This window comes from Bufo bufo, chromosome 7 (assembly GCF_905171765.1).
Source record: "Bufo bufo chromosome 7, aBufBuf1.1, whole genome shotgun sequence".
Taxonomy (NCBI): domain Eukaryota; kingdom Metazoa; phylum Chordata; class Amphibia; order Anura; family Bufonidae; genus Bufo; species Bufo bufo.
Window position 1 is genome coordinate 185,350,967 of NC_053395.1, and position 12,688 is coordinate 185,363,654.

The window sequence follows — 12,688 nt, forward strand, 5'->3', positions numbered from 1 at the left end:
ACTATGTGCACTACATACAGTACATTATCACACTGTGCTACCCTAAGCCTACCACCCTGACCCTGCAGAGCCCTGTGCTACCCTAAGCCTACATAGCCTCATACTGTGCCAACCTGATCCTGCAGAGCCCTCTGTGCCATCCTAAGCCTACATAGCCTCATACTGTGCCAACTTGACCCGGCAGAGCCGTCTGGGCCACCCTAAGTCTACATAGCCTCATACTGTGCCAACCTGACCCTGCAGAGCCCTCTGTGCCATCCTAAGCCTACATAGCCTCATACTGTGCCAACCTGACCCTGCAGAGCTCTCTGTGCCACCCTAAGACTACATAGCCTCATACTGAGCCAACCTGACCATGCAGAGCCCTCTGTGCCACCCTAAGCCTACATAGCCTCATACTGTGCCAACCTGCCCTGCAGAGCTCTCTGTGCCATCCTAAGCCTACATAGCCTCATACTGTGCCAACCTGACCCTGCAGAGCCCTCTGTGCCATCCTAAGCCTACATAGCCTCATACTGTGCCAACCTGATCCTGCAGAGCCCTCTGTGCCATCCTAAGCCTACATAGCCTCATACTGTGCCAACTTGACCCGGCAGAGCCGTCTGGGCCACCCTAAGTCTACATAGCCTCATACTGTGCCAACCTGACCCTGCAGAGCCCTCTGTGCCATCCTAAGCCTACATAGCCTCATACTGTGCCAACCTGACCCTGCAGAGCTCTCTGTGCCACCCTAAGACTACATAGCCTCATACTGAGCCAACCTGACCATGCAGAGCCCTCTGTGCCACCCTAAGCCTACATAGCCTCATACTGTGCCAACCTGCCCTGCAGAGCTCTCTGTGCCATCCTAAGCCTACATAGCCTCATACTGTGCCAACCTGACCCTGCAGAGCCCTCTGTGCCATCCTAAGCCTACATAGCCTCATACTGTGCCAAGATGACCCTGCAGAGCTCTCTGTGCCAATCCTAAGCCTACATAGCCTCATACTGTGCCAACCTGACCCTGCAGAGCTCTCTGTGCCACCCTAAGACTACATAGCATTAGCATCCAATCTGAGACCACTGCAGAGGGGGAAGCTCTCATGTGCGCTGTGCTTTGTACCAAGTTGCCCCTAAACTCCAGTGTTCCCAGCTTTAGGCGTTGGAGGAATGACTGTAATAAAGAGTCTACAGTTCGCATCTATAAAGTGGCAGTGGTCTTATGTTTAGTATATGATGTCAGCTAAATTTAAAATTGTCAAAATTTGCTATTTATGCATGGAAGACAGTTCTAGAATACTAGTAATGGTTTCCCTGCATAAATAGCAACCCCTTAATGTTATGTAGTCCTTCGTATTAACTATTTGAATTACTGTAACTTTCGTACTCCTTATCGGCTAAAAATACTCCTCAAAAATAGTAAGAGGAGTATTTTTACTCTTCCAGAAAAAATGTAGCGCGACCTCTGGTCATCAGTATCTGATCGTGGAGGTTCGACACTCGGTAAACCCACCGATCAGCTGTTTGAAAAGGCACCGGCGCTCCTGTGAACGCCCCGGCCTTTCCCAGCTCACCAAGCACAGCGTCGTACATTGTATAGTGGCTGTTCTCAGCACTTCTATGGGGCTGAGCTGCGCCTAGGCCATGTGACCGTTGAACGTGTCGCCACTTGGCCTAGGAAGCACAGAGAGAAGGCCACGGCACTCACAGGAGCGCTGATGCCGTCTCAAAAGCTGCGTGGGTCCAGGGTGTCGAACCCCCCCTCTGACTGGCCCTGTCTGCAATTCAAATCCCGCGCCTGTCTTCATTCGGCACAGGCGCTCTGAGAGAAGGACGCTCGCCTCCTCAGTGCGCCTGCGCCGATGACGTCTTTTCTTTCGGTGACGTCATCGGCGCAGGCGCACTGAGGGAGTGCTGAGGAGGCGAGCCTCCTTCTCTCAGAGCGCCTGCGCCGAATGAAGACAGGCGCGGGATTTGAATTGCAGACAGGACCAGTCAGAGGACGAGCGCGTTCGCTGGCCCTGTCAATCAACATGAGGAGGGGGCGTCATTATGAGAGGAGGATGCGGCTGCTACCAGCAAGTAGCCACCCTACTTGCTGGTAGAGAGGTAATTTACATATTATAAAAGTCCGTTTTTTTATTAAACTACTGAACGAAAATGAGTAAGAGCATTATAGATTGATATATCGCAGTATAAGGAATTTAAGTAGCCCAAAAAAAAATAATGACTTTAGTGGGGTGACAGAAGCCCTTTAAATAATGCCCTTCATGGCTATAAAGCAAGATATATTTTCCTTAGCAAAAGGTGCAAAAAAAACCTGAGCTACATTTGCTATAAAGTTAAAAAAATAAATAACATACATATCATCATGGCAGGGATCAGTAGCTACTTCGCAGGTGCACATCATGTTGCACTAATATTTCAGGCTGATGTGCAACACAAAGATACCCCCCTAGGTATTTACCACCACGTTCTTGTCAACTATGTTACTACGAAACAGCGGTGGTAAACGTTAAAAGCTCTGCTTTCCTAGCACACAACTTGGCTAAGAATAATACAAACTCTAATAAGCACAAAGCAATAAACTTACAGTTAAATCTTGCTCTGGAGACGGCAGGGAAATATCCTAAGAGTCCTATCCCAGGGGACGCATCACAGATAAATTAATGTAATGTCTCCGCTCACAGAGGGCACAATTGTACAAGGAGCCGGTGTGCCAGGAGTGAAGTGTTTGGGGAGAACACTTTCCACTGTCAGATCACATAGCCTTTCTGGAATGTCAGGCACGCCATAGCTCAGTGCTGCGCTCATTTCACAATATAGCCAAACCCATGAACATTTTAGCTCATTTACACCATTAGCTGGGACAAACAGGTAATGTCCTGGCAGGGTTGGGGAGGTGCAGTAGTCTTGCACTGGAGACACTTGCATGCTCAGCTTCTGCAAGAATTACAATGTGACTTTTTCTTTGCTGACGTAATGAAGCTCAGTGCAGAAGCTTTCTCCTGACCATGAGGTATGCTTCCAAGAATGGACCTTACGTTTATACAGGATGACTGACAGGTTCTCTTTCTTTTTATAGCGGTACAAAATAAAGTCTGTCCACGCTATTTATCATTTACTGACTTGTCAGACCCCAGGCAATAAGAGACTAAGAATTAAAAAGTTACATATGCTATATACAGTATCTCACAAAAGTGAGTACACCCCTCACATTTTTCTAAATATTTTATTATATCTTTTCATGGGACAACACTGAAGATATGACACTTTGATCCAATGTACAGTAGTCAGTGTACAGCTTGTATAACAGTGTAAATTTGGTGTGCCCTCAAAATAACTGAACACATAGTCATTAATGTCTAAACCGCTGGCAACAAAAGTGAGTACACCCCTAAGTGAAAATGGCAAAATTGTGCCCAAAGTGTCAATATTTTGTGTGCCCACCATTATTTTCCAGCACTGCCTTAACTCTCTTGGGCATGGAGTTCACTAGAGCTTCACAGGTTGCCACTGGAATCCTCTTCCTCTCCTCCATGATGACATCACGGAGCTGGTGGATGTTAGAGACCTTGTGCTCCACCACCTTCTATTTCAGGATGCCCCACAGATGCTCAATAGGGTTTAGGTCTGGAGACATGCTTGGCCAGTCCAGAACCTTTACCTTCAACTTCTTTAGCAGGGGCAGTGGTTGTCTTGGAGGTGTGTTTGGGGTCGTTATCATGTTAGAATACTGCCCTGCAGCCCAGTTTCTGAAGGGAGGGGATCGTGCTCTGCTTCAGTATGTTACAGGATATGTTGGCATCCATGGTTCCCTCAATGAACTGTAGCTCCCCACAGCCGGTAGCACTCATACAGCTCCAAACCACGACACTCCCACCACCATGCTTGACTGTAGGCAAGGCACACTTGTCTTTGCACTCCTCACCTGGTTGCTGCCTCACACGCTTGACACCATCTGAAATAGGGCTGCACGATATGAGAATTTTGTGCGATTGCGATTAGGGCCCTAAAAATTGCGATAACGATATGCAATGCGATATTTTAAGGGAATTGTGCTAGAGGTCTATTTGCTTGGATTTTCCTGTATGAGCCGCTGACGCCGCCACAGGAGCCCCTGCCGTGACCCGTCAGGTACTGTAATTTTTGCTTTATAAGACGCACCTGATTATAAGATGCACCTAGGTTTTTGAGGAGGAAAATAAGAAAAAAAATCGATTTTGAACCAGAAGGTGTGCTTTTGGTGGATTTTGAACCAATGGTGGTCTGGGTATGACATTGTTATGGGGGAATCTGTGGATGGCACTGTTATGAGGGATTTTTTGGATAGCACTGTTATGGGTGACCTGTGGATGACGCACTGTTATGGGGATCTGTGGATGGCACTGTTATGGGGGATCTGTGGATGGCACTGTTATGGGGGATTCTTTAGATGGCACTGTTATGAGAGATTCTTTGGATGGCACTGTTATGAAGGATCTGTGGATGACACTGTTATGGGGGACCTATGGATGACTCACTGTTATGGAGGATCTTTGGATGACACCGTTATGGGGATCTGTGGATGACACCGTTATGGGGATCTGTGGATGACACAGTTATGGGGATCTGTGGATGACACTGTTATGGGGATCTGTGGATGGCACCGTTATGGGGATCTGTGGATGGCACCGTTATGGGGATCTGTGGATGGCACCGTTATGGGGATCTGTGGATGGCACCGTTATGGGGATCTGTGGATGGCACTGTTATGGGGATCTGTGGATGGCACCGTTATGGGGATCTGTGGATGGCACCGTTATGGGGATCTGTGGTTGGCACTGTTATGGGGATCTGTGGATGGCACTGTTATGGGGATCTGTGGTTGGCACTGTTATGGGGGATCTCTGGATGGCACTGTTATGGGGGACCTTTGGATGACGCACTGTTATGGGGGGGGGGGATGTGTGCTATGACACATAGGGCCATGAGGGAGGCTAGCATAAGATGCTATATGTGTGAATGACACACATATAGCATATTATGCTGGTCCCCCTCATGGCCCTATGTGTCACAGCATTACTTTATTAATGTCCCCTCATGTGTCCTAAACCACACACATAACTGTCTTTGTATGCAAAGTCTTTCTTTACTGCTGAAACAATCGCTCTCCTATTGATAAACTCCTATTGATAGAATCACCAGCCTCTGTACTCACTATAAATGCACTGCAGCGAGCGGGCCGGCCAGTGCATGACTGACGTCACTCAGTCAGTCACGCTCCTCCCACTTCATTAATGAAGCAGGAGCACGACTGACTGAAGTCATGCACTGGCCGGCCCGCTTGCTGCAGTGCATTCATAGTGAGTACAGAGGCTGGTGATTCTATCAATAGGAGAGCGATTGTTTCAGCAGTAAAGAAAGACTTTGCATACAAAGACAGTTATGTGTGCGGAGCCCACTGCGACTTGCCTCCAGTTTCTCCCCCCTCCCCGCACTGTAACTGATGTATCGCAGGCCGAGCTGTGCAGCATAGCGGCCGGTGATACATCAGTATCAGCCACGTAAAAAGTCAACCATCGCTTTATGAGACGCACTGCCATTTCCCCCCCACTTTTTTGGGGGGGGGGGGGTGTATTATAAAGTGAAAAATAATCGCAGCATTTTTGGGTTGGCCAAGTCGCAATCGCCGATTATCGCGATATGATTGCTTTGGCGATATATCATGCAGGCCTAATCTGAAGTTCATCAGATCACAGGACATGGTTCCACTAATCTTGTCTTCAGAAAACTGTTTGCAGGCTTTCTTGTGCATCATCTTTAGAAGAGGCTTCCTTCTGGGACAACAACCATGCAGACCAATTTGATGCAGTGTGCGGCGTATGGTCTAAGCACTGACAGGCTGACCCTCCACCCCTTTAACCTCTGCAGCAATGCTGGCAGCACTCATATGTAAATTTTGAAAAGGCAACCTCTGGATATGACGCTGAGCATGTGCATTGAACTTCTTTGGTCGAACATGGCGAGATCTGTTCTGAGTGGAACCTGTCTTGTTAAACCGCTGTATGGTCTTGGCCACCGTGCTGCAGCTCGGTTTCAGGGTGTTGGCAATCTTCTTATAGCCTCGGACATCTTTACATAGAGCAACAATACTTTTTTTTAGATCCTCAGAGAGCTCTTTGCCATGAGGTGCCATGTTGAACTTCCAGTGACCAGTATGAGAGAGTGTGAGAGCGATAACACCAAATTTAACACACCTGCTCCCCATTCACACCTGAGACCTTGTAGTCACATATCACCGGGAAGCGAAAATGGCTAATTGAGCACAATTTGGCCATTGTCACTTAGGGGTGTACTCACTTTTGTTGCCGGGGGGTTAGACATTGTATCAAAGTGTCATATCTTCAGTGTTGTCCCATGAAAATAAATAATAAAATATTTACAAAAATGTGAGGGGTGTACTCACTTTTGTGAGATACTGTATATTTCTGGATTGCTATAAGGGGTATTCCCATGTCGGTCATTTATTGATGCATGTACTTAACATGTGCCATCTAAGTTTATGGAAGTAATGGAAAAAGAGCTGAGCAAGAAGGTCACCTGCCCATTCGGTCTACTGAAACATCACCTGGTGGAATAGGAGACAGCTGACCTGTGGATGTGCTAGGAATAACTTGGATGGGAATACCTTTTACACATTTTTTGGACACTTTTTGGAAAACCACTACTAAAGTCTTTGATGCAGTTTGAGCCAAAGTCAAGCATGGATCTTGCAGGGCGGAAAAGTAGAAGCCCCCCCCCCCCCCCCCCCCTTTATATTTCCCCTACCTTTTTGAATACAATTCCTGCCTTGGCTAAAATGATGGAAAATTGTCACATAAACGGAACCTTCACAGACACATAAACGGAGTCTTTCCAAAAACAGCCATTTGTGAAACCACCTGAATAGTTTTTGTTTTATGTCAATGGGAATTGTCATAAAATATGTATTATTCTATACTCACTATAACGGTCATTTGACCAATCTATCCCTTTAGGGGTCCTCACTAACGTTTGCAACAGTGACTTGCTTTGGCTGATACCCCGACACCCCTGACGAAGCCGCATCTAGCGGTGAAACATGTCGGGAGGGGTAGTGTCTGTTAGTTTTTAGCCAGGGTGCAATAAGGGACTGGAAACACTATACAGGGAGAGTGTATAGGGTCAGCAAGCATCTAATACAAATCGCAATGCTGCTCAATACCATGTAGGCTATATTAACAGTGTATGGCAAGAGGAAATAGTAGATGAGGGAATATATATAGGGGATTCATCCCCACTCCTCCTCAAACTAAAGTGTGGTGATAAAGACAGTCCTGAATCATAAGGACAGATTGTAGCCACCTAGGAGCATGAGTTAGGGTACTTTCACACTTGCGGCAGAGAGATCCGGCAAGCAGTTCCGTCGCCGGAACTGCCTGCCGGATCAGGCAAAACGTATGCCAACTGATGGCATTAGTAAGACTGATCAGGATCCTTATCAGTCTTAAAAATGCCTGATCAGTCGAAAAAATGCATTGAAATGCCGGATCCGTCTTTCCGGTGTTATCCGGCAAAACGGATCCGGCATTTATTTTTTTCACCTTTTTTTCAGTCTGCGCATGTGCAGACCGGAAGGACGGATCCGGCATTCCGGTATTCTGAATGCCGGATCCGGCACTAATACATTCCTATGGGAAAAAATGACGGATCCGGCATTCAGGCAAGTCTTCAGTTTTTTTCGCCGGAGATAAAACCGTAGCATGCTACGGTTTTCTCTTTTGCCTGATCAGTCAAAATGACTGAACTGAAGACATCCTGAACGGATTACTCTCCATTCAGAATGCATGGGGATATACCTGATCAGTTCTTTTCTGGTATAGAGCCCCTGAGACGGAATTCTATGCCAGAAAAGAAAAACGCTGTGAAAGTAGCCTTAAGTCTCCTGATTTGTCATAATTAACTGTTGAGAAGGTATACCTACATGGTAATGGTATTGCAGTAAAGAAACACCAAGGGAAAACAGCCTTTGCAATCGTAACAAGCACCATGCAGGGTGTTGTTTAAATAAAGCACTGTTGCAATTAAAAAGAACGTCAAATGCTGACCTTATCACAGCTGTTATCAGCATAATTCAATACTCGCATTCACCCTGATAGTTTTAATAATTACACTTTGGGTCTTTTTTCCGGTTAGAGTTTTAAATGAATATAATAAAGATATAGTTGTTTTTTTTAACGTTAGTGAGGACTCCTAAAGGGATAGATTGGCCAAATGACCGTTATAGTGAGTATTGTTAAATCCCGAGGGTGCCATAAGAGCACTGCAGTTTAATGTATTATTCTAACCACTGGGACCACCACTGATCCCAATAGTGGACCATTCACCACAACTACCATAAAATAAACAGTGTCTCCAGACCACCCCTTGCTAAAGGTCTTTATTGGGCATGTGTAGCTTATAATCGTACACTACAGCTTAAATACGCATATATACACTATAGATTCCCAAGGACAGATTGAGCAAAGCAGTCTGAGATACTGTTGTCCAAACTGGACACATACACTGTATCGAATACAAGAGGTGGCTTTTCTTCAAGTTATGGAGGACCTGTCACCTCTCCTGACATGTCCGATTTAGTAACTACTTGCATTCGCCATGAAATAACAAATCTGGAGCATCTATTTTTATGACTCTATGATGTACGATTCCCTTATTATTCCTTCTAGAAGTAATGAATGAATAGCTAGCCGTTTGCAATAAAGGTCCAGCTGGGTGTTACCAGTTGGTAACTATGCAATCAGTGCTGCCAAAGTCAGACGATGCAATGACACACCCCCAACTGGTAGCACCCGTCTGGACCTTCGTTGCAAATTGCTAGCAATAATAAAGGAATGGCATAACATACAGTTATATTAAAAGATGCTCCAGAATTGTTTTTACATGGGAAATGCAAGTAGTTACTAGAATAGATATGTCAGGAGAGGTGACAGCTCCTCTTTAACGAATGGTTGGGAAATAATGAAATGTTCATTTTGTAGGCATGCACCGTACTAGTTCTTACAGAAGTTAATAAGAAGCCTGATCTATAAGGCACCAACCTATTCTGCGGCAGAGATCCCAATAACACTGTTTCTATTTGTCCTGGAAGGAGATGTGTTTTTAATGATATGTGTTCTGGCCAGTGATGTGTAATTAGCAGATAGCCTCGTCACGCACCTAAGGCTACTTTCACACCTGCGTTCAGGTGTCCGCTTGTGAGCTCCGTTTGAAGGGGCTCACGAGCGGCCCTGAACGCAGCCGTCCGGCCCTAATGCATTCTCAGTGGAGGCGGATCCACTGAGAATGCATCCGCCTGCCAGCGCTCAGCCTCCGCTCCGCTCAGTGAGCGGACACCTGAACGCTGCTTGCAGCGTTCGGGTGTCCGCCTGGCCGTGCGGAGGCGAGCGGATCCGTCCAGACTTATAATGGAAGTCAATGGGGACGGATCCGCTTGAAGATGACACCATATGGCTCAATCTTCAAGCGGATCCGTTCCCCATTGACTTTCAATGTAAAGTCTGAACGGATCCGCTCAGGCTACTTTCAGACTTAGAAAATTTTCTAAGTAATAATGCAGACGGATCCGTTCTGAACGGATGCGAACGTCTGCATTATCGGAGCGGATCCGTCTGATGAAACATCAGACGGATCCGCTCCGAACGCTAGTGTGAAAGTAGCCTTAGGCAGATTCTACTTATGAATCAATTCCCAGGAAAAATCAACCGAAAAAGCAGATAGGAAAGTAACAGAGTGATATTGATGTTATGACCTTAAATAACATCACGTGTCTTCTCGAGACAAAGGTTTTATAAAAACAGTTGTAGAAATAACTAGTGAGAATGTAGTTCTTGGCCCGTCCAGATATATTTCTATTCCTGAAACTTACCACATAGTTCTATAGAGCGCTGATTATCTTTACTGAATATGGTGGCCTTGTTAGCTTGCCTCCAGAATTATTCCTAGTGACCTTACTTGACATGCACACAACCGTTGTGTGTTTTGCAATCCGCAAATTGCAGATCCGCAAAACACGGATGGCGTCCGTGTGCGTTCCACAATTTGCGGAACGTCACGCACAGCCATTAATATAACTGCCTGTTCTTGTCCGCAAAACGGACAAGAATAGGAAAGGTTATATTTTTTTTGCGGGGCCACGGAACGGAGCAACGGATGCGGACAGCACACGGAGTGCTGTCCGCATCTTTTGCGGCCCCACTGAAGTGAATGGGTCCGCATCCGAGCTGCAAAAACTGCGGCTCGGATGCGGAGCGGACCAAAAGCAACGGTCGTGTGCATGAGGCCTAAAGGGGTTTTCCGACATTTTACTACTGATGACCCATCTTCATTATAGGCCATCAGTACCTGATTGGTGGTGGTCCGACACCCAGGGCCCCCACTGATCAGCTGTTTGAGAAGCCCCGCGGCCTTCTCACAGCTTTTCCTAGGCCAATGACGACACGTTCATCGGTCACGTGGCCTAGGCACAGCTCATTGAAGTGAATGGGTCTGAGCGCGAACCCAAGCACAGCCACTATACAATGTACGGTGCTGTGCTTGGTAAGCTGTGAGAAGGCTGCGGCGCTCACAGAAACGCAGGTGTCTTCACAAACAGCTGATCGACGGGGGTCCAAGGTGTCCCTCACTGATCAGATACTGATGATCTATCCAGAGGACAGGTCATTAGTATAACAATGTTGGAAAACCTTTTTGAACTGAATTGAGTTGCTACGGAAAAAACCCCAACATAATATTCAAGTTATATCATGCTGCAGGGTAGAGCTGTCATAAGGTTGAAAATAATTAAACCAGGCACTTCGCATAATTCTCGCTGCTGCCATGAATGCTCTGGTGTTCCTTTTATGTCTCTGTGCCTTCCCATTAAATTTGGCACCCTATATGTATATATTGGGCAGCGATTTGCCAATTGAGGCACCTACATTCAGTTGTCTCCTGAAGCGGAGTCTTGTGTATCACTCCGACGATGTCCAGTAAGTGGTAAACGGCCTTGATGCATTATGTTCCCTAGGGAGCCAAAGCTTTGGGCAGTATGTCCACTTTTGTGGTCATAATGATTTGTACATTGCTCATTGTCAAGGGTTATCAGCAGGGGTGCAGCTACCATGGAATCAGGGGAAGCGGCTGCTAAGGTGCCCAAACTCAGGAAGGGGCCCAGCAGGAAGACAAATGGATTTATTTTCAGGGTCCAAGGAGCGGTGAGTATGATGCTCCCTTGTCTTCTTCTCCAGGCGCCTGTGCTGCACTAAGTCCTGGCAGCGCACCGCTTCAGGACGGGACGTAGCGTGTGTAGGAGTGCACTATGACGTGACGCTGTGCAACATCAGGTCGTAGCGTAGTGCGTGCCAAGTCACAGTGCTATAAACTGAAAAGCAGGAAATGCTCAAACCCACATGCAGTTGTGCATATATATAGGGGAGCAAATCCTGCACTTTACAGTGGAGGATGCTCGCAGCGAACCACAAGTACCACAATAGACATCCTACACAAGATAGCAATTATGTGGATGTGGTAATCAAAATAGCAATATAACAAAATAATAGCAAAGACAGGTGCACTCTGCGGTTTTACTAAACCCTCAAACTGATGTTAAAATTGAGAGATTAGCCAACATATCCTACGGTGTAGGACATGTCTGAGCCTGAGCACCGCGCCAAGGTTTCTCAAGTAGCTCGGGGACCTAACACTCACCTACCTGCGCCGTATGGGCAATACCAGGAGCCAGTGGGCAAATTACAGGAGCATGAGGTCCGACTCACAAACAACTCACCAGTTACCTCCAGCATGTAATTTGCCCACTGGCTCCTGGTAGTGCCCATACGGCGCAGGTAGGTGAGTGTTAGGTCCCCGAGCTACTTGAGAAACCTTGGCGCGGTGCTCGGGCTCAGACATGTCCTACACCATAGGATATGTTGGCTAAGGGCTCTTTCACACTTGCGTTCTTGTCTTCCGGCATAGAGTTCCGTCGTCGGGGCTCTATGCCGGAAGAATCCTGATCAGGATTATCCTAATGCATTCTGAATGGAGAGAAATCCGTTCAGGATGCATCAGGATGTCTTCAGTTCCGGAACGGAACGTTTTTTGGCCGGAGAAAATACCGCAGCATGCTGCGCTTTTTGCTCCGGCCAAAAATCCGGAACACTTGCCGCAAGGCCGGATCCGGAATTAATGCCCATTGAAAGGCATTGATCCGGATCCGGCCTTAAGCTAAACGTCGTTTCGGCGCATTGCCGGAGCCGACATTTAGCTTTTTCTGAATGGTTACCATGGCTGCCGGGACGCTAAAGTCCTGGCAGCCATGGTAAAGTGTAGTGGGGAGCGGGGAGCAGTATACTTACCGTCCGTGCGGCTCCCCAGGCGCTCCAGAGTGACGTCAGGGCGTCCCAAGCGCATGGATCATGTGATCACATGGATCACGTCATCCATGCGCATGGGGCGCTCTGACGTCATTCTTGAGCGCCCCGGGAGCCGCACGGACTGTAAGTATACCGCTCCCCCGCTCCCCGCTCCTACTATGGCAACCAGGACTTTAATAGCGTCCTGGGTGCCATAGTAACACTGAACGCATTTTGAAGACGGTTCCGTCTTCAAATGCTTTCAGTACACTTGCGTTTTTCCGGATCCGGAGTGTAATTCCGGCAAGTGGAGTACA

At 47.1% G+C, this 12,688-nt stretch overlaps 1 protein-coding gene across 3 annotated transcripts in view; it reads right to left on the bottom strand.

Annotated features, from left to right (window-relative positions):
• MAP3K20 (mitogen-activated protein kinase kinase kinase 20) overlaps window positions 1-12,688 on the bottom strand; it is a 232,839-nt gene that overhangs the window by 198,697 nt on the left and 21,454 nt on the right. Inside the window, exon 1 of one of the 3 annotated variants that reach the window (XM_040441938.1) lies at window positions 2,573-2,791. The exons of the other annotated variants lie outside the window; for them this stretch is intronic. The gene's annotated coding sequence lies outside the window, so the exon portion shown is untranslated. Of the gene's footprint in view, window positions 1-2,572; window positions 2,792-12,688 lie in introns of those variants that run through there. 3 annotated transcript variants of the gene reach the window in all.